The 23,066-nt window shown below is 43.7% G+C and overlaps 1 non-coding gene across 1 annotated transcript; it reads left to right on the plus strand.

Annotated features, from left to right (window-relative positions):
• The first annotated feature begins 22,233 nt into the window (after window positions 1-22,233).
• On the plus strand, window positions 22,234-22,335 carry LOC122039378. The gene has a single exon (XR_006128207.1). It is a non-coding gene; the product is annotated as a small nucleolar RNA SNORD90 (small nucleolar RNA).
• The last annotated feature ends 731 nt before the right edge of the window (window positions 22,336-23,066 follow it).

The raw sequence follows: 23,066 nt of genomic DNA on the forward strand, positions 1-23,066 counted from the left end.
CTCCGTTGCGTACCCCCCTCTCCTGTAGCTGCCGGGCGGCTGGGGATAAGACCCCGCTCGGCGAGTTCTTTTTTAGTCGCCGCCTCAATTTCCACGGCCTTCAACTTCAGATGATCGGTGGCCTTGGAGCGCCACATGACTTCAGCTGTAATGGAAGAAATTAAAATCAGTTAGACAAAAAAGGCGAAGAGAGTAAAAATACTCATGCGGTAGGGGAGATTGGCCCGAACGGGAGATAATCCGAAAATATACAACACCCCTTTGAGAAGCAACTGGTCGATTTTGTACCGCTGACCGGACAACCAGTTCGCCGCATGAAGGTAGGCCGGATTGCTTCTGAATTTGCCGAGCTCCGGCTGGGTCGGCACAGCGGTCTGCCATTTGGTTCTGAATGCTGGCCGCTCGGGAAGTCGCATATAGAAGAAAAACTCCTTCCAGTGCTTATTGGAGGTCGGCATATTATCAAAAAATTTGAAGCCTATTCTACTTTGGAAAATAAAAGTGCCCAACTCGGATTGTTTGGGGTAGAAGAAGAAGTGAAATATTTTGGGGTCAAGTGGGATACTGTGCAGCTTAAAGAGGACAACCACCCCGCTCAGCAACCTAAAAGAGTTCGGCACAAGTTGGCCGAGCGGGATGCGGAAATAATTACAAACCTCCAAAATAAAGGGATGGGTAGGAAATCTAAGGCCGCCCTGGAATTGGTCCAGAAAAAAACAAATGGTACCGATCGGCGGGTTATGGGGCCGGTCGGCCGGGTCGGCTATAACTATTTCATGGTCATCAGGGATCCCATACGTCCGAACAAGACGACGAGCGCCCTCTTCATCAAACCGACTCTCCATGGTCATGTACCAAGGGCCATGAACATCCACAGTGGGTACGGAAGTGCTTGCCATGACTGAAGTATCAAGAAAAAGAAAGAAGGAAGCCGAAGGAAACTCGGAAACGGAGGACAGATAAGAGTTCGCAAGCAAGAGAACGAAAGGAGTTCCACGCGAAAGGGAAAGGCCGAACGAAAGGAAGGGAGAAGCTTACTGAGGAAAGGTGAACGGAGAAGATCACCAGAAAGCCGAAAACCACCGAGAGGCGAGAGCTAGGACAACCGGAATGAAGCAGCTGCGGGCACCTTCGACGAAGGATGAGCGATGAAACAGAGAAATGCGGCGTAAGGGCGGAGACGAAGGCTTTATGCGAACGAGGCTGGTCGACCTCGTCCGTCGGATGCAGGTCACGAGAGACGAGGTCATCATCTAACCGTCCATTTCAAAGTAATCGCGTCCCATCGTACGGATCATCACCGCCACACAAGAAGAGCCACGTGGAGCTCTGTCACCAGGCGCGATTAATGCGCCCATACCGCGTATGCTTCGACTTAATGGAAAGGATTTGCACGATTTTAGAGAAGATTTAGACAAGCAAACATCCACGCTAGACGCCAAGACATCCAGAACGAAGAGCCGAGCGGATGATGAGTTATGAGGGCCGAACGGCTCTAGGTATATCATAAGTGGCGGTAAGGCGACGACCGCCCGTTCGGACACATAGTCTAGTCAGTCGGACTCACTGCCTCCTTCGACTAGACTTGAAGAGGAGACAAGTGATCCGGCAGTAAGAATGGGGGACCCCATTTAGCAGAGTCAACGCCGCGAGGAGGGCCAAAGGCCTTGGCCGAGCGGATAAGGAGGGCGACGACCAGCTGAAGCTTCCGAGCGGAAGCAATACACCCTTGAAGTCGGGTTAAGCCTCATGATGAGCAGTAGGAAAGGCGGCGGAGGGCCTGCTCGGCGAAGGAATAAAACATCAGCTGCGAGCAGTCCAGAGCACATGACCGAGAAGCTCCCGCGGATCGAGAACACCCGATCGGTAGGGCCGAAGCTGGCCGGTCGGACGATCGACGGGGAGTAAGAAAAGGCAAGGATAGAAACATCTTCTGACAGCAGATGATATGCAGGATCTTAGGACATGGGCTCACTGTCCCATCAAGGACGTGCTCACTGTCCCATCAAAGACGTGCTCGTACTGTAGCAGTAAGGAGTCAGGCAAGCTCCTCTGACAAGCCCATGCTGGGTATGGGTTGAGGACACGTGTGTGTGCCTCGGTATATGTACATCAGCCTCCTTAGAAGTCTATATAAGGCCTCCACTTCTTCAACCGGAGGTACACGAGTCTTCTGTTTCTAAGCCACCTCTTTGTTATTCCTCGCCTGACTTGAGCGTCGGAGGGCCGTCGCCGGGACACCCCTCCCGGCTCGGTTTTGTTGCAGGTTCGCCGGAGCATTCGAGGATCTAGCAGGGAGCGCCGCATCCCCAGCGTTCGTTGACCCCTGGTTCGGACAGGATCAATCGCTGTTAAGTTTGTTTAGTTCAACTGCATTTGTTTTACTATTATTTTTCCCTTATACATATTTGTGCTATTTGTTATATTTTTATGTTATGCTTTGATAGATGTTCTTATGTCATAGGGTGACAATGTCGTGCAAGTTTGTCTTCGATAGTTAGATAGAATTTTAGTTTCATTTATGCATGTTTATTCTATAGAAGGTGATGCATGTAGCGTAGAGTGGCACTGTGCTATAAGTTCATCGTTGTTGGTTAGATAGTTGAAAACAAATTATTAATTTGGGAGCTACACTTGTGATAATCTTAAGATCTCATCAAATTTTCGCGACGTTACCGGGGAGCTTAGTGGTGTTCATTTATTTTTAGACGGTAGATTAGTTTTATCTTTATCTTATTCTTATTTTTCTGCTTTGTTATTTTATTTTTCTTTTGATGTAATTGTTAGTTTCTCCTTTTGCTCTTGAACTTTGCAGGTTAAAGGAAAGGGGTGAGAGGAGTAATACTCACAGCTATACAATGAATAAAGATTTATTTTGGCCAAGTTTTATCATTTAGACCACCTTTTCAATTTTTTAATAGTTTTCATTTCATTTTTTTTAAAATTTTATTCTCTCTTATTTCTATTTATTTGATGGTCACAAAATTTTAAGATATTGTTAGGACTTAATTATTTCATCTCATGTATGCATGTATTTTATCATGTATATTTTTTTGTGTCTTTTGATTTTATTTACATAAGTGTTTCAGGTGAGACTAGGAAATTTCTGTTTGTCATTAGCAGTTCCAGTGTTTTAGTGTGATCATGACCTCATATTTGATAAGCATCATAGAGGACAATACTAAAAAGACTCTTGGAGAGCTTTGGGCACCAGACTTGTTAGATGAGTCATTCTGCATCCGTTATTTTGATTTGGATGCAAACTTCGAGTTATGGCAAATTATTCATTTATTACCGAAGTTTCATGGACTCTCTGGTGAAGATTCCAATAGACATTTATAAGAATTTCATATGGTATGATCTACATTGAAATCACATTATATAATCAAAAGATGATGTTAGCCTTCGAGTATTTCTATTCTCACCGGCGGGTTCAGTAAAAGATTGGTTGTACTGTCGTCCACCTAATTCTATCACCAGCTGGTTCGAGATGAAGAAATTATATTTGGTTAGGTTCTTCCTTGCTTTTAGCACCACATTTATTCGGAGGTATATTTATGGAGTTCAACAATTCACAGGAGAACTATTACAAGAATATTGAAAGAGATTTAAATGACTTGTTGCTAATTGCCCTCAACACTAGATTAGTGATCAACTATCAATTCAGTACTTCTATAAGGGATTACTTCCCATAGACAGGAGTATGGTTGATGTAGCTAGTGGAGGAGCTATAGTTAACAATGTAGGGATCTTTCGTACTCGGCTAGAGAGGGGGGATGTGAATAGCCGACCCCAAATTCACTTTCTTTCTACAAATCGAGTTAGCACAGCGGAAAATACAAAGAAACGAAAGAGAAGAAAACCAAACCTTAACACAAGGATGTAACGAGGTTCGGAGATTAGGGCTCCTACTCCTCGGCGTGTCCGTAAGGTGGACGAGTCCAGTCAATCCGTCGGTGGATGAGCCCCCGGAAAACCGGCTAATAGATACTCCTTGTGGGTGGAGAAACCTCGCCACAATAACTCGCAGCAGCAAGATAGAATACAAGGAATACAAGAAGTAAATACAATGAATGTAACAATACAAGCTTGCCTTCTTGTCGTCGACTGAAGTCCTGGAAGCAACAACTTCACGGACGAATGCCAACAAGCAGCTCAGTAGAAAGAAGCTCACGCGGGGCTTCGGAAGTGAGCTCAACAAAGCTCATCGAGCTCAAGAACAGAAGTTCTAAGAAGGAAAAAAAAAAAGAGAGAGTATATACTCCGAAATCGTCTCCTTATACCTGTGAAGAAGAAACAGTGAAGAAACTAGCCGTTGCGTCTGGCAGCTAGAACCTGATCGATGCGTGGACCGATCGAGTATCTGATCGGTGCGGACCGATCGGGAAAACTTCCGTCCTGATCGGTCCATGGACCGATCGAACCTCTGATCGGTCCACGGCCGATCGGGACTCTGATCGATGCAGGGACCGATCGGGCTTTATCTGATCGGTCCCGGACCGATCAGCCCTCTGCGCCTCGCTCTGTTCGCTTCGATCGACTCACGATCGGTCACGGGCCGATCGGTTATCCTGATGAGCTCTGATGTATTCTTGATCGGTCACGGGCCGATCGAGAATATTCAGTATCCTTTGGATCGATCACGGATCGATCTAGTTCATGGTTTCGCCCAAACCAAGTCCAAACCAACATCCGGTCAATCTTGACTTGTTGGTACTTCATTCCTAGCATCTGGTCACTCCCTTGACCTGCTAGAATTCTCCGCCAAGTGTCCGGTCAATCCCTTTGACCTACTTGGACTTTCCTCAACACCAGATGTCCGATCATCCCTGATCCATCAGGATTTTCCCTTGCCTGGCTTCACTCACCCGGACTTTCACCTGGCTTCACTCACCAGGATTTCCACACTGCCTAACATCCCAGTTAGGACTTTTTCACTGCCTGGCTTCACTCACCAGGACTTTCCAACTGCCTAACATCCCAGTTAGGACTTTCCCACTGCCTGGCTTCACTCACCAGGACTTTCCACACTGCCTAACATCCCAGTTAGGACTTTCCCACTGCCTGGCTTCACTCACCAGGACTTTCCACACTGCCTAACATCCCAGTTAGGACTTTCCCTCGTGCCAAGCTCCCTGCTTGGACTTTCCGCGTGCCAAGCTACCTGCTTGGACTTTTCCCCGTGCCAAGTCTCCGTATTTGGACTTTTCGCGTGCCAAGCTCCCTGCTTGGACTTTTCCCGAATCACGGTCAACCAGGTCAACTTTGACCTAAGGTTGCACCTACAATCTCCCAAACACCTATTCTTGTCAAACATCAAGAATACAATTCTCTTCTCGTCAAACATCGTCAAACATCAAAACACAACTCGAGTCAGGTCAACTCGAGTCAGGTCAACCAGGTCAACCTTGACCTAAGATTGCACCAACAAACAAGACATCTGTTCAGACTAGAGAACTTATTGAGATTATGATTATAAATTATCAGCAGTTTGAGACTAGACCGATGATTGCTAAAGATATTTATTCCTTTGTTAATGTATTTCTAACCAGGATCTAGTATCATCAGCCTGATTCTTAGTATTATCAGCTCTATCAGTAATACAGGTATAATTCATTGTCAAGATTCCGGTATAGGAACACACAACAAGGGATTTCTAAGTGGGCCGTAATATTATCAGTCTTATTTTCTGTACTATCAACCTGAGCAGAATCTTGAGGAGTAGTTGCAACAATTCTGGCAATATCAAGAAACACAATTCTAGGAAAGGACACATCCATCAACACAGTTATAGTTGCTATCAGATTAACATACCACATCAATTTTTGCGGAGATGGATTATAGAGTTTGTGATAATCCTGACCTTAATTCTGCTACTCTACCGGGCTCTTCTAGTTTTTTATATCATGATGTTGTAGTTTATCCTGATAATGTTGTTGTTGATGATAATATTGTTGTTCCAAATCTTCTTGATGTTGCAGGTGCTATTGATAATGATGGAAGTGTACGGATTTGTGTTGTAGAGACAAAATCCCAAGAATCACTTCCTTTGATTACACTACCTTCTGAGCCAATTAAGCATGTGGTTGCACTTAGTGATGATGGAAGTGTAGGGATGACTCAAGAATCACTTCCTTTGATTGTACGACTATTAGAGCTAGATCCTTTACTGGTATAAGAGAATGCCACATTCACTATTCTAGATCCTCCAGATACCTTTCAATATAGTCAGGATAATATTTCTTCTGAATATTTAGGAAATTTCATGGAGGTAATTAGGTTTGATTTTAGTGGATGTGACACATCTCTTAATTCATGCTCTGTTAACATTGATATTATTTTTAATCCATCTCACACAGCATGTGTGCAGGAATTGCATCCTCTTTTTATGTACAAGATTTCTACACGTCTTTCATTTGCAGTCAATGATGTAAGGATGCATTTTACCAATTGAAGAAGGTCCTAACTTTCTATATAATAATTAAGCTTTTGGAGTGGATACTCTAATTGAGCCATCTTCGACCATCAGAGAAAATTAAAGGAGGCTATGGTGATGGGAGCGGTCCTCACTTCACATACAATCATTCCACGGTTAGATTGGCTTTTGCAACTGAATCATTTTCTTTTATTTGGTAGTTCATTTTTATTTTGTTCTGTCAGTTTTCATAATAAATTCCCTATACATTTTTTTAATTATTTTAGAAATTATGAAAGGTAGTTAAATTTGATTGCCGAGTTTGGAGATTTATTATCATGATTGGATTCTTAGATTGCATATAGTTATAACTTGGTGATGGATTATATGTTAGTAGATTAAGATGATAATTTTTGTATACCTAGTGAGGATTTTTAAGCCTATTATTCTCATTTAGTGTAATGTACTTATGGTTAATGTTATTCTAGAACTTACCTTAATTCTTTTGATACCACATTATTATAGGGTTGCATGATTTTTATGAAGGTTATCTCACTTGCTTTTATTCATTCCTTTTGTTATAACATGTTTCTTGAATAAATTTCATATCATCCGTCAAATCATTTTTTTCTCTCTTCTATTTATTCCACTTTATTCTTTCTTGGGATGTGAATATTTTTGGATGTTACATGATGAGTGTTTTATTCAGGATGGACAAAAGTTTAAGTGAGAGAGAGAAATTGCTTACTAGAATTTAAGGGAAACATAGGTAAGTCATGCTTGATTATCGTAAGTGAGTCATGATATTTATCTTTTTATTTGAGTTATTGATGATCATGCATAGAAAAGATGCACAACATGTTTAACATGTTGAAAAACACATGAAACAAGAAAAAAAAAGTGAACAGAAGAAAAAAAAAATAGAAAAAGGGAAAAGAAAAAAATATTTTGACATGTCTTGCATTCTATATTCAATTGTGGTAGAATTTTTTTTGGGTGACAATCTTTATTGTAACAACATTAAGATGTGATTGTATATTATGAGTAGAATTTTTATTGAAAATGTATAATAGAGGTTATTGACATGTTCATTGAGTTGTGAAACGGTAGCTTGGAAGTTTGGATGTACTATTTTTGGGGCATTATTTTCTTATACTCATCTTTGTAGCATTCTATTATGTCCATGTCTTCCACCATTACCTTGCTTTATCTTCCTCATTTCTTTACTTACATACTATCATTTGCTTTGATTTATGTTTGCCTTATAAATAAGCCTTCATCGTTTTACTGTGCATTCTTATGTATATGATAGTCTTTAAGATTAGAAGAAAAGTAACCATATGGTAGTGCATGAATCATGAGTAATTTGAGTGAGCTCCACTATTACATGAATATGAGAGGAGAGACATCATCACTTACCTTGTGAGGTTTAATCTGTTATCATTCTCAGTTATTCATTATGGATTAAAGTTATTTAAGGATCGAAAAAAATTTAGATATCTTTATAATGATATAATATTGTCCACTTTGGGCTTAAACCCTCATAGTTTTGCTCTTGGGCATTATCCAAAAGGCCTCATTCTAATGGAGATAGTATTTGTCTTATAAACTCATGATCTTTCCCAAGTATTTTCAATATGAGACTATGTTTGCAACCTTGCAACCCCAACAATCCCCCCTCGAATAAAGAACCACAGGATTTTCCTCAAGCATAGGGTCACTCTTGACTTGTTCAAAGTTTCCCCTTGAGCATTAGGTCACCTTGACCTGCTCAGGGCCTCCCCTACTTTGTTTAATGTTTCACCTACATGGTTCAATCTTGGATCATGGCTCTGGCTCGTGCTTCTTCAGGCGGTTAGTCTGGTGAAGAGCGACCTCGCTCTGATACTAATTGCAGGATCGAAAAGAATTTAGATATTTCCACAATGACATGATATTGTCCATTTTGGACTTAAGCCCTCATGATTTTGCTCTTGGGTTCTACCCAAAAGATCTCATTCCAATGGAGATATTATTTTTCTTATAAATCCATGATCTTTTTCATGTGTTTTCAATGTGGAACTATGTTTGTAACCTTGCAACCCTAACAGTTATCATGCTTGTTAATCAGTGTATGAATTGAATCCATAAATACTTGGGTCATTGGAATTTGACAATCCTAGATAACTTTTTTTCTAACTTTCTAAGTATGATTGAGAATTACTAAGGAAATACATCTTTAGTTTTTTTCTTATTTTGTTTCCTTGCTCGAGACGAGAAAAAATAAGTATGGAGGATTTGATAATCATCATTTGGACGTATTATTTTAGTGTAATTTATCGATATTTCTATCCTCTTATATTTCAAAATCGATGTTTTTAGTCTATTTCATGAGTTTGGATCTTTATTACTCTTTATTTTATTTTAATTCTTGTACATTTTATGAATATTTTATATATTATTTGATTATATTACACTTTGTCGAAATTGAGAGAGATAATAATTAAGAGAAGGAACATTGAGTTGATCCAATCATGATTGTTTGTTTTAATCGCCACAAGTTTAGAGGAGAAGAAGGGATCTAATTTGAATATCCTTAAATCATAATTTAAGTTTAGGTCCGGTTCAATTGGTTCAATTCCCGTTCAACAGTACAATTGCGGTTCATTTTAGTCTTGAACAGTCCGGTTCAAGAGAGGAATAAAAGGGCTTTACCAGTTCAAGGGTTCGCTGGCTCGGGTTCTTAGCACTATTCACGTCATCTTCTCCCCGCAGCCCCGACGCCTCCCTTCCTTTCTTCTCCCGATCTTCCCCAATCCGGCGACGGACGACGGCTTCTTCAACGGATCCTTTGAAGGTGACAACCTCAACTAGGGTTCACTTCCCGGTGGAGTGGTTCTGCTCCGATGCCGTTGTGAGTCCTCTCATCTCCGATTCTTGACAAAGTGTGGCGGCTCCGAATTAGGGCTTCCTTGCCGGAGTGGTTCATCCCTTCCTCAGTGGAGATTCTTCCCGCAGACGTGCTTGCAAACGCAGATCATCTCAGCAGAGGAAAGCGTCGTCGGTGTTTATCTTCTTCTCCGACTAGTTGTTGGTGCTTCATCTTCTCCGACGAGTCTCTTCTTCTTCTTCCATCACTGAGCATTGCTGTGGACTTCCTGCGGACGTGGTTGCGAAGGTGGGCATAACTCCAGCAACCTCAGTGGGTGTATCTATCTCCGCCAGAAGCTACATCCACCTCAGTGTTCAACTTTAACTCCTGTGTACACGGTTGCAAACCAGAAGTATATCCAATGAATTCCAGCAGCAAGCTCAACCTTCGTTCATCAATTCCAGTAGAAATTGAACAAGTTTGTTGTTTTCATTTGTGCTGGAATAATTCTGTATTGGTTCTTGCTGTTGTTCAATTTAGTGGGGTTCGCGTTGTTGGGAGCAGTCGATCAGAGGTCAGTTGTGTGTGTTGTTGCCCACCAGGGCTGGTGGTTCCAAATTCGGGTCATGATAATCTAGATTTGCATAAATCAAGTTTAATTAAAAATTTAGAATTAAATACTAATTAATTTAATAATACTAATTGTACATCGAAAAATCAATTAAATATCTAAATAACTTAATTAATAAATTAAAAAACTTAATTAATAAATCAGACAATTTAATTGATAATTCATAAAATAAAATTATTAATTCTAAAAATTTAATTAATCTAGAAAAGTCAGATTTAATTAATTCAATAAATTTAAATTTAAATTTAAATAAATTAGTTGATAAAAATTTTAAAATAATTAATAATTTAATTAATTCAAACATTAAGATAAATTTAAATTTAAAACTTAAAATAATAAAATAGATCTAAATAAAATTAATAAATACCCTAATAAAATATTTGATAATCTAGATAATGTCACTCTAAAAGTTTCTATCCAAAATAAAGATAATTTAATTAATAAAAATTTAAATATTAAGAATAATAATATAGATAAAACTAATCTAATAAATTTAACTAATAATATAAATTTTAAAAATAAAGAAAATATGAATATAAGTGATCCGACGGATTGAACAGGGGATCACATGTTGAGAGGTCAACGCCACGTGGAAGTCAAAAGGGCTAGGTGGTCGACCGGAGAAGGACGGACCGAGCGGCCGACCGGAGAAGGATGGGGTCGACCTCCCGACCGGCTGATCGATGAATAACCGATGGCAAAAGGCGCCCCGACAGGAGTCGGGATTCCGGCGCTCGATTGAACAGTGACGAGGGGCCGAGCGGAAGTCATGCTTGGCCAAAGACATAAGGTAACATAGTGCTAACAGTCCCTACATAGCACCTTACCGAAGATCTCCCCAGCATACTGATGCACACGGCAGGCCGGACGTGATGTGAGTGTCGTCCGGCCGGACGGCGCATAAGATGAGTGCCGGCCGGACGGACTCCCCGTCTAGCCGGCCGGACGGACGCCCCGGTGGGTGGTAGGTAGAGAAGGACAAGGAACATCTTATGACAGCTGTCAAGTCCTATGGCTAGGCCATACTCCAAGTCTGGCGATGAGGTGCTCCGTTGTCCCATCGAAGACGTGCCGGGATTGTAGTAGTATGGTGTCAGGTAAGCTTTTTGACAAACACATACCGAGGTATGGGCTAAGGACACATGTTTGCCTCGATAGGAGTGCATGAGCTCTTTCACCGCCCTATATAAGAAGCCTTATACTTCGCCGGAGGTACGAGTTCGACCACTTTGGAGCCACTTTTTTCACTGCTAGCTTGCCTGACTTGAGCGTCGGAGGGTCGCCGCCGGGAACCCCTTCCCGGCCCGACTTCTGTGCAGGTTCGCCGGAGGTTCGTGCAACGAGTCGACGACCCACGTCAGCAACCGGAGAGCGCCACGTGCCCAGCGTCCGTTGATTCAGCATTCAGACAGGATCAATTTGGCGCCGTCTGTGGGAACACTCCTGCATCCGAAATGAAACAATGGACGAGGCTGGACGACAACACACGGTGACGCTTTCCACGGAGGAACTCGACGCTCTGATCGAGTTGAGGGCCGCCAAGCTTGTGGAGCAAAAACAGAAAGCAACAACCAAGCGGGCGGAGCAGCAAGCAACGTCAGCGTCTGATGGCCGAGCGGAAGCACCACAGGCCACCGTTGCATTTCATCGGGCCCTATTCCGCACCCCCAAAGCCGCAGCAACTAATAGAGATCGGGGATCTTCTTCGGATGAAATGCCTAGACAAGACGATAGAAAAGGAAAAGCCCCCCGAGCGGACTCATCGCCCGAGCGGATTAATCACCAATTTTCAGAGGCTATTCTACGAGACCCTCTGCCCAAGCACTACGTGCCTCCGACGATCGGCGAATACAATGGAACCACCGATCCGGATGATCATTTGGGCAAGTTTGATAACACGACAACCCTGCATCAATACACAGATGGGGTGAAGTGTCGGGTTTTCCTCACCACCCTCTCTGGGTCGGCTCAACGGTGGTTTCGGAGATTGCCGGACGGATCTATCTCAAGCTTCAAAGACTTCCGAACGGCCTTCCTCCACCATTTCGCAAGCAGTCGGCGCTATCAAAAAACCAGTGTTAGTATGTTTGCCATCAAACAGGAAGCCCGCGAATCGCTCCGAGCTTACATCCAGCGGTTCAACAGAGTGGCCATGGACATTCCAACGGCCACCTCGGAGACCATGATGAATGCCTTCACACAAGGCCTCGTGGATGGGGATTTCTTCCGATCGCTCATTCGGAAGCCGCCTCGAGACTACGACCAAATGCTACACCGGGCCAACGAATACATCAACGTGAAGGAAGCGCAAGCGGCCGGAAAAAAGAAACTCCAGCCGAGCGGGCTCCCCCTACCGAACGGAAGCCTCACGCTACTCATCAGCCACCCAGAGGACCAAGGGCCGAAGCGATTCATGCTCATCCAAGACCTCATGTCCAAGAAGTAGCAGCCGAGCGGCCCAGGACAAAGAAGAGATGGACCCCGATGTTCTGCTCTTTCCACCGGACGGATACACAGAACACCAGGGATTGCCGTAGTCTTCCCCTAATCGCCCACCCCGTTCCCAGAGGTGGTGGACGTCGGTAGCCATCAACCGACAGACGACAGAGGCCTCGTGAAGCCGATCAGACGTTAGCTGACAAACGGCAACAACAGACTCCCGAGCGACATCGCTCTCCGAGGCGGGAGAATCTCCGAATGTCTAGGGAACGTCCCCGAGCGTCCGCTCGGGAAGAAGAAAATAGGAGCAATACTTCCCGAGGCGAGATCAACATCATAGCTGGTGGGCCGACCGGAGGAGATTCCAATCGAGCAAGAAAGGCGAGCGTCCGGCAGCTTGCAGCCGAGAGCGGGCGAGTGGACCCGAAATCAGTTTCGGGCCCGGGGACTTGGAAGGAGTTGAAGTGTCCCATGACGACGCACTGCTCATTAAAGCGGTAATAGCCAACTACACTATTCACCGCGTTTTTATTGACACAGGAAGCTCGGTCAATATAATATTCAAAAAGGCCTTCGACCAACTACAAATTGACCGCGCCGAGCTGCTGCCCATGACAACCCCCCTCTACGGGTTCACGGGCAATGAAGTCCTGCCGGTCGGACAAATACGGCTGGCTATCTCACTGGGAGAAGAGCCGCTCAGGAGGACGCGGACAACGAACTTCGTGGTGGTAGACTCTCCCTCATCATACAACGTCATTTTGGGACGACCGGCGCTCAGCGAGTTCCGGGCGGCCGTCTCTACCTTCCACCAGAAGATCAAGTTCCCCGTCGAAGACAAAGTGGGAGAAGTACGGGGAGATCAACTGGCAGCTCAGCGATGCTACGTCAAAATGGTCCGAGCAGAAGCAAATTCTGCTCGGAAGTCGCCACGGATCGAGGTGAATGCTATAACTGAAAAGCCTCCCCTTTAGTTTATGAAGAAAAAGAGAAAGTGCAGATACACCCGACCCGATTGGAGGCCACGACATTCATCGCGTCCGACCTGGAGGCGAATCAGAAAGAGGAGGTGATCCAATGCCTCCGGAGGAACCATGATGTCTTCGTCTGGTCGACACATGAGCTGCCCGGAATTTCACCAAGTATAGCGCAGCATGAGCTCCACGTCCGACCGGACGCTCGGCCAATAAAGCAAAGAAAAAGGGACTTCAGCGCCGAGCAGAATGCCATCATCCGAGCGGAGGTGGAAAAACTCTTGGAGTCCGGCCATATACGCGAGGTCCAGTTCCCGATCTGGCTGGCGAATGTGGTGCTAGTTTCCAAGCCCGGCAACAAGTGGAGAGTGTGCATCGATTTCCGGGACCTTAACAAGGCGTGCACAAAGGACTTTTACCCCTTGCCCCGAATCGATCAACTGGTGGATTCTACGACCGACTGCGAGTTGATATGCATGCTCGACGCCTATCAGGGATATCATCAAGTGCCGCTCGCCCGGGAAGATCAAGAAAAAGTTAGCTTCGTGACGGCCGACGGCACTTACTGCTATAATGTGATGCCGTTCGGATTGAAGAACGCGGGAGCCACTTATCAATGCTTGATGAACAAAGTGTTCAAGGAGCAGATCGGGCGAAATCTGGAAGTTTATGTGGACGACATTCTTATCAAGTCCGTCCGAGCGGCCGATCTCTTCAAAGACATGGAGGAAACCTTCCGAACGCTGCGGAAATATGGAGTCAAGCTAAATCCTCAGAAGTACCTGTTCGGAGCAAAAGGAGGGCGTTTCTTAGGTTACATAGTGACTGAGCGGGGTATCGAAGCAAATCCCAGCAAGGTGCAAGCTCTACAAGACATGCCGCCTTCGCGAAACACAAGGGAAGTGCAGCGTTTGACCGGTCGGATAACTGCCTTGTCCAGATTCATATCCAAAACCGCCGACCGGAGCCTTCCTTTTTTCAAAATCTTGCGCAAGGCCACTAAGTTTCACTGGGACGAAGAATGCGATCGGGCGTTCGAAGATTTGAAGGCATATCTGAACTCTCTCCCTGTATTAGCCAAGACGACTGCGGGTGAGCCACTTTGTATCTACTTGTCTTCAACCGAGCAAGCAATCAGCTCGGCACTAGTGAGGGCGAGCGGAGAAGAGCCTGTGTATTTTCTTAGTCATATTTTAAAAGATGCTGAATCTCGCTACACTGGGCTTGAGAAGCTGGCTTTCGCTCTGGTCCTCGCCGCTCGGCGCCTTCGTCCATACTTCCTGGCGCATACCATTATTGTCAAAACCAATAGCCCGCTCGGGCGAGTATTACTGAATCCAGAAGCTTCTGGGCGGCTCATCAAATGGACGACGGAGTTAAGTGAATTTGACATCCAATACCAGCCCCGCTCGGCAATCAAAGCGCAGTCCTTGGCAGATTTTGTGACTGAGGTGCAGAATTCAGAGCCGGAAGCCATGTGGAAAATATTTGTGGATGGATCATCCACTCGGCTCGGAAGCGGGATTGGAATACTGTTGCTCTCCCCTCAAGAAGAAAAGATGCACTTATCAGTCCGGTTGGATTATAAAGCTACAAACAACGAAGCAAAGTATGAGGCCCTCATAGCCGGCTTGCAGGCAGCACGGCATGTGGGAGCCGGTCGAGTAACGCTTCATTCGGATTCGCAGTTGGCCGCTCAGCAGCTCTCTGGCACTTTTGAAATTAACAACGCTCAGCTCAAGCTCTACGTTGAAGCCTTTGAGAAGCTTAAAGCCAATTTTAGAGAGGTCATTGTCCAGAAGATACCCAGAGCGGAAAATCAAGCGGCCAATGAGTTAGCCAAACTCGCGAGCTCAATAACGCCGGTCGCCATTCAGCAACCGATTGAACAAGTATTGTTGGTGGCGCACGTCGACCGTATGGAGGACCTCTCGTTTCCGAGCGACTAGCGGACACCCATCATGGAGTTCCTCCGCTCGGGTGCTACACCGTCCGATCGGGATGAAGCTCAGCTGCTAAGGAGGAGAGCCGGTCGGTTCACGCTCATTGGAGATCAACTATACAAGAAGGCTTTCTCTCGCCCGCTTCTGAAATGCGTGAGTTCAGAAGATGCGGCATACATCCTCCAAGAAGTGCATCAAGGGTCGTGCGGTGGACATCCGGGCGGGCGATCACTAGCTAAAAAAATACTACTGGCCGGATACTTTTGGCCAACTTTACAAGTAGACGCCGCTCGGACCGTCGCGACATGCCTTTCTTGTCCAAGGTATCATAATTTCTCCCACCGACCGGCAGAAGAAATGAAGGCCGCTACTGTGTCTTGTTCGTTCGACCAATGGGGAATGGATATTGTGGGTCCGTTTCCTATGGCGACCGGACAACGGAAATTTTTATTGGTGGCGGTTGATTATTTTTCCAAGTGGGTGGAAGCCGAGCCGCTAGCCAAGATCACCGAGCAGATGGTCAAGAAATTTATTTGGCAGAACATCATCTGTCGGTTCGGCATCCCCTGTCGACTTATCTCCGATAATGGGCGGCAATTCACAGGAAAGTTGCTCGAAGATTGGTGCAAAAGCTATGGCATCGAGCAACATTTCACGTCCGTGGCATATCCCCAAAGCAATGGTCAAGCCGAAGTAACCAATCGGGAAATTCTTCGTATTTTGCGCGCTCGGCTCGACCATATGGGAGGAAGCTGGGTGGATGAGGTGCCCGACGTCTTATGGGCCATCCGAACGACCCCGAAGGAAGGAACTGGCGTCACGCCCTTCCATTTGGTGTATGGCGGCGAAGCGGTTATCCCTGTCGAAGTTGGAGTTGAGTCCGCTCGGATCCGATGTTATGATGACAACAACGCCGAGCGGAGGAACATGGAGCTGGATTTGGTCGAAGAAGAAAGAGCCAAGGCATCCGTCCGACTGATGGCGTACCGTCAAAGAATAAAGCAGAATTACAACCGGCGCGTAATCCCCAGATCATTCCAGGTCGGCGAGCTTGTCTGGAAGAAAGTGAAGCCGGTCGGTGACATCGGCAAGCTAGAAGCTCCGTGGGCAGGCCCCTTCAAAATCATCGAAAAGCTTCGCTCGGGCGCTTACTATTTGGAGGATGAAGACGGGCGGCAGCTGGACCGACCTTGGAGCGCGAATCATCTCCAGCCTTATCGAGCTGGGTGAAAGGTGCATTGATGTAACTCATTTTTGTGTATATTCTAGTCGCCCGTGTCCTTGTAATGTAGGACGCAGAAATGAATTAAAGGATGGCTAATCTGTCCGCCGAGCGAAAGACCGTCGAGCTCCGACGTTAAAAATCGAGAGACGAGCTGGCGTCTATAAACCCTCCGAGCGGAAGGCCGTCGAGTTTCGACGTTAAAAATCGAGAGACGAGCCGGCGTCTATAAACCCTCCGAGCGGAAGACCGTCGAGCTCCGACGTTAAAAATCGAGAGATGAGCCGGCGTCTATAAATCCTCCGAGCGGAAGACCGTCGAGCTCCGACGTTAAAAATCGAGAGACGAGCCGGCGTCTATAAACCCTCCGAGCGGAAGACCGTCGAGCTCCGACGTTAAAAATCGAGAGACGAGCCGGCGTCTATAAACTCCCGAGCGGAAGACCGTCGAGCTCCGACGTTAAAAATTGAGAGACAAGCCGGCGTCTATAAACCCTCCGAGCGGAAGACCGTCGAGATCCGACGTTAAAAATCGAGAGACGAGCCTGCGTCTATAAACCCTCCAAGCGGAAGACCGTCGAGCTCCGACGTTAAAAATCGAGAGACGAGCCGGCGTCTATAAACCCTCCGAGCGGAAGACCGTCGAGCTCCGACGTTAAAAATCGAGAGACGAGCCGACATCTATAAACTCCCGAGCGGAAGACCGTCGAGCTCCGACGTTAAAAATCGAGAGACGAGCCGGCGTCTATAAACCCTCCGAGTGAAAGACCGTCGAGCCCCTACGTTAAATCTCAAGAGACGGATCGACGTCTATAAACCTTCCGATCGGAAGGTTGTCGAGTTCCGATGATAAAATTCGATGTTAAAAGACGAGCAACCGGAACCTGTAAGGCCGTCGGACGAATGGCCCTATGCGTGGTCCGTGGTTGAAAGGGCCGAACGGTGATCGGGCCGGCTGTAATAGCGAGAATGAAGCCACCGTATGGCCGGGCGGCTCCTTTACAAAATTTACTTTGACGCGGGGAAATTATGACCGAGACGAGAGTTAGAGATTGGACGCTGGTCAAGCAAACAAATAATAAAAGAAAAAATTCATTCACGCCGAGCGGCGGACAGACAAAATTTAGGACATTTGTCCCGAGCGGCCAACATACAAAATATCGTAGATACTTGGAAGAAACTTCACAGACCCTCATTCACAGTCATCGAAATTAAAAAGAGAGTCAGGGATGGAGCCCATCATGGTCGCTAAATCTTCGGGGGGGAGGGGGGGGGGGGGGGGGGACGGACAGCTCGGCGGGTATGTGGCCCTTGGTCTTCATGTAGTCCACCGCCACTTTGATCGCCTCTTCAAAAGTCAAGGACAGCTTGTCGCTGAACTTTTCATCAAATTCATCCGAGCGGACGAATGCTTTGCGCGCTTCCGTTAACCGACCGGGCTCCCCATCTTGATATTCTTTAAGAATGGCTCCGGAAGTGTCAAGGGCCGCCTGGAGATCTGCCAGAGCCCCTTCCGCTTTAGCCTGGTCAACCAAGCGGCCATCCCGTTCGGTCTTCAGCAGGGCGTCCAGGTCTTTCACGCACTGCTCTAACCCCCGGTTCTCTACCTTCATCATATCCATGTCCTCGATGGCTTTAAGCTTCCGGGTGGTCGCAGTCTTTACTTCCTTGTCCCGCTGCTTGACTAAAGCTTCGAGGCGGGCCACTTCGCTCATCAAGCCAGAAGACTTACCCCGTTCGGCTTCCAGCAACCTTTTGGCCTTCTCCAGAGCGGCCGTCGATTGTCTGTTGTCCCCCGCAGCTTTGAGTTTTTTCAACTCGTCCTCCAGCTCGGCTAATCGATTGCTGATGGCAATCTACTCCACCCAGTTCTGCGAACGGATATGAACAACTTGGAAATTCGATCCACAATAACCAACAAAGCAAAAGAACATACCCCGGTCGCTTGTTGTAAATTGCTGTCGCCGAGCTGCCCAGGAGTCACCATGGCAATTCTGAGCCGGGCATCCTCCCAAGCCTTGGCGAGAGGACCCGTGAGTGTGATTTGCTGCTCATGGGCGAAAAGCAGTAAGAAGGTCGAGGAAAAAATAAGGGTTCAGACAAGATGGTAGACTTGAAGGGGATAGCTAACAGAAAAAAGAAGGAGGTAGCGAGGAAAAAGAAAGCTTACGGGCAAAAGGGATGATCGAAAGGAGCTGCGGGGTCGTCGGAGAGCTGGAACGCGAGGTCGCCGGAATAGAAAGAGCAGCATGAGGACGAAGGTCGATGAAACAAGAAGGCGGCGAAGAGAAGTGGCCGCGAGATTTATAACGATAGCGTCGAACGGCCGTGGCCGTCCGATTCAGGTCGTGAAGAACGAGGTCATCATCCAGCCGTTCATTTCAAACGGCGGCTGTCCCATCGGAGGTAACGCCACCGCCATACACTGACAAGAGCAGGATCGCCACGTGTCAGCAGGACACAGGTCGCATTTAATGAGCGCACCTTACCGTGCGCAGCGCACGTGATTGGCAGTAAAGGAAAGGATTTGGTAAGGATTCCAAGGGAATACAAGGCACGAGCAAGACACCGCCGATCGGATGAGCATTTCTGTGCCTGGCCGAGCGAACTAGCGTGGCGGCTGTTACTCAGTTAGATCGGCAGTCCAGTCAGTCGGACTTCGCCTCCTTCGACTAGACTTGAGGGGGAGGCAAGTGATCCGGCGGATTGAACAGGGGATCACATGTTGAGGGGTCAACGCCACGTGGAAGTCAAAAGGGCCAGGTGGTCGACCGGAGAAGGACGGACCGAGCGGCCGACCGGAGAAGGATGGGGCCGACCTCCTGACCGGCTGATCGATGAATAACCGATGGCAAAAGGCGCCCCGACAGGAGTTGGGATTCCGGCGCTCGATTGAACAGTGACGAGGGGCCGAGCGGAAGTCATGCTTGGCCAAAGACATAAGGTAACATAGTGCTAACAGTCCCTACATAGCACCTTACCGAAGATCTCCCCAGCATACCGATGCACACGGCAGGCCGGACGTGATGTGAGTGCCGTCCGGCCGGACGGTGCATAAGATGAGTGACGGCCGGACGGACTCCCCGTCTAGCCGGCCGGCCGGACGGACTCCCCGTCTAGCCGGCCGGCCGGACGCCTCGACGGGTGGTAGGTAGAGAAGGACAAGGAACATCTTATGACTGCTGTCAAGTCCTATGGCTAGGCCATACTCCAAGTCTGGCGATGAGGTGCTCTGTTGTCCCATCGAAGACGTGCCGGGACTGTAGCAGTATGGTGTCAGGTAAGCTTTCTGATAAACACATACCGAGGTATGTGCTAAGGACACGTGTTTGCCTCGATAGGAGTGCATGAGCTCTTTCACCGCCCTATATAAGAAGCCTTATACTTCGCCGGAGGTACGAGTTCGACCACTTTGGAGCCACTTTTTTCACTGCTAGCTTGCCTGACTTGAGCGTCGAAGGGTCGCCGCCGGGAACCCCTTCCCGGCCCGACTTCTGTGCAGGTTCGCCGGAAGTTCGTGCAACTAGTCGACGACCCACGTCAGCAACCGGAGAGCGCCACGTGCCCAACGCCCGTTGATTCAGCATTCGGACAGGATCAATAAGGATAAATTCAAATATTATGATAAAATCAAAAATAAATCTTTTATTTAATAAAAGCTTAAATGTTAAATATAATATTTTAAACAAAGATAATTCAAACAATTTAACAAATTTAAAAATTAATAGAAAGCTAAATATTAAAGATAAACTTTTAAGCAACAATAATTCAAACAATTTAATACATTTGAAATAAAAATAAATACAAATTTAAATATTAAATATAATCTTTTAAACAATGATAATTCAAACAATTTAACAAATAAAACATTTAAAAAATATAAATCTTAAATACACAAAGAAAGATAATTTAACTAATTTAAAGAATTCAAAATTAAAATTTTAAATTAAATTTAAACTACAATTAATTAAAATATTAATTAAACCTTAATCAAAATTTAATTAAGCTTAGTTAAACTTAATAAAACAAAGAATATATGATTAAGGGAGATGCTCCAAATTAGTTGATACTTTAAAAATATAGCTTACCCGTTTGAGTAGTTAGGACTAGACTGAAAAAGATAATTTAACTCTTATATAACATAGTATCAAGGTGGGGCAAAATGATAGTACGTTAGAGAAACTTAATTTAGAGAGTCATGTGGGGTAAGACTTATCCTTCTTAGTCTACTTAGGTAAGTGGAACTAACCAAAGCTATCTCACCATATCTTAGACTAGTTAGACCAAGGCTTATTAATAGGAAAATTAAATGTCTAATTTCTTAAAAAAGATTTATCTAGAAAGGGTAGTTGCTCCAATACCCAAGGCTCCTATGCCTATCCACAGTCTATAAGTCAATTTTTTAAATGTAAATTTGATTAACTGACGATTAAATCTGAATCTAACATAAGGTCAAATTATTTTCAAATAAAAATTCTAATTAACTCATCTCACAAAACAATAGAAATATCATTGGTAAAAAAATATAGATCGAGATTAATTAAACTTTCAAATTTAATTAATTAACTAAACCTTAAAATTAAATTAATTAAACTTAACTTTAAAATTAAATAAATTAAACCTTTAAATTAAATTAATTGAAATATTTTAAATCATTAAAAAAATATATTAAAAATCTTTTAGAAATTCTTATAAAAATTCTTTTAAATTTATTTAAAAATTATTTTAAAATACTTTTAAAAATTCTTCTAAATTCATTTTAAAAATCATTTAAACATTACTTTTAAAACCATTTTAAAATTATTTTAAATTCATTTTAAAAATTCTTTTAGAAAAACATTTTAAATATTAACCTTAATTAAAAACATTAATAAAAGTTTAGCTTAACCAAACTTGCAACCTAATTAACTCTAACTTATTACTAATTCAACTTAGTTAATCCTAATTAAACTTAATTTATCTTTAATTAATGATTTAACGTAATTTGACTTTAATTAAAGTTATATCTAATTAAAAAACTACTTAGAATTAATCAACTTAGTCGAAAATGATATTAAAGGAAATTAATTTATGATAGATTAAGTACAATAATTTATAATTTTCAAACAATATTACTTTTATAAAAATAAATATTCCTAATGCTAATTAGTCCCCTAGACACTTAGTAGAGCTCCTTATAATTAACAAAGATAACTAAGAGATATTAGATTAAGGGGAAAGTAATGCTTTAAAAATATGTTGAGCAAATTACAAATCCAAATCTTAGTATCAAATTAAAGGTGTGTATCGACTAAAGGGGGAAAAATTGTTTTAAACAATACTAATTGTTTTGAAAATTTCTGGTAAATTTTTATAAAAGTTTTGAAAAGTTTATACTTACAAAATAATTTTCATTAAAATTCTTGAAATATTTTGAAATTTTTGGTGAAGTATTTTTTGAAAAACCTTATAAATAATTTTGAAAATAATGTTGGTAAACAATAACCTTTAAAAAAATATATTTTAGAATATTATTTTGATATCTTTTTGAAACTCTCCTCGCAATAGTCCTGAAAACCACCACAAAAAAATAATAATTTAGGGACGAAATTTTGGGACGAATAATTTTCGTCCCAAAATTGCAACAAGTTTGGCGACAAAAAACAAATTCGACCCAAATTAGAAACAAAATATGCAACAAAAACTTTTCGTCGCAAATTCTGAACAAAATTATTTTCGTCTCAAAATTCGTTCAAGATTCTGGGACGAATTTTTAATTCGTCCCAGATTTTGGGACGAATTTTTAATTCGTCCCAGATTTTGGGACGAATTTTTAATTCGTCCCTAATTCTGGGACGAATTCTGGATTCGTCTCAAAATTTGGAACGAATTCAGGATTCGTCCCAAAATCTAGAACGAATCCAGGATTCGTCCCAAAATCTGGGTAGATTTAAATAAATTAAAAGAAAAAAGAAAAATCATTCGAGGAGCCTAAAAATTGACCTAGAGATGTCGGAAATTTATGAAATAAGTTTCTATAGATTCCTAATTTTATCCTCATCATAAAAATATCCTCATCCCGAATTTTAACCTAATATATTTAGTTTTGTGATTTTTTAACCCCAAATTAGGTCATATTCGTGTTTAAAAAAATCACGAAACTAAATATATGTTAAAAATCAAGATTAGGATATTTTTATGATGAGGATAAAATTAATAATCTATAGAAACTTGTTTAATAAAATTCCGACATTCGTAAGTCAAATTTTTGTGCCTCCGAATGTGACCTAATTCATGTTAAAAAAAAATCACTACACTCAATATATTAGGTTAAAATTTAGGATTACGATATTTTTATGATGATGAGAAAAATACGAACACATATAAAATTTCTTCATAAAATTTTGATATCTCTAATTTCATATTTAGTGAAACATAAATAGTTTAGTATGAAATAAGTATGCTAACGTTCAACGCATGTTTGAATATATGCCTAAAACTTAAAATATATACCTACTAATGTCAGAATTTCATGAAACAAGAGTTTATGATGTTGTATCATCCTCCTAATCATAAAAATATCCTCATCCATAATTTTGACCAAATATATTGA

Source organism: Zingiber officinale, chromosome 1A (genome assembly GCF_018446385.1).
Source record: "Zingiber officinale cultivar Zhangliang chromosome 1A, Zo_v1.1, whole genome shotgun sequence".
Taxonomy (NCBI): Eukaryota; Viridiplantae; Streptophyta; class Magnoliopsida; order Zingiberales; family Zingiberaceae; genus Zingiber; species Zingiber officinale.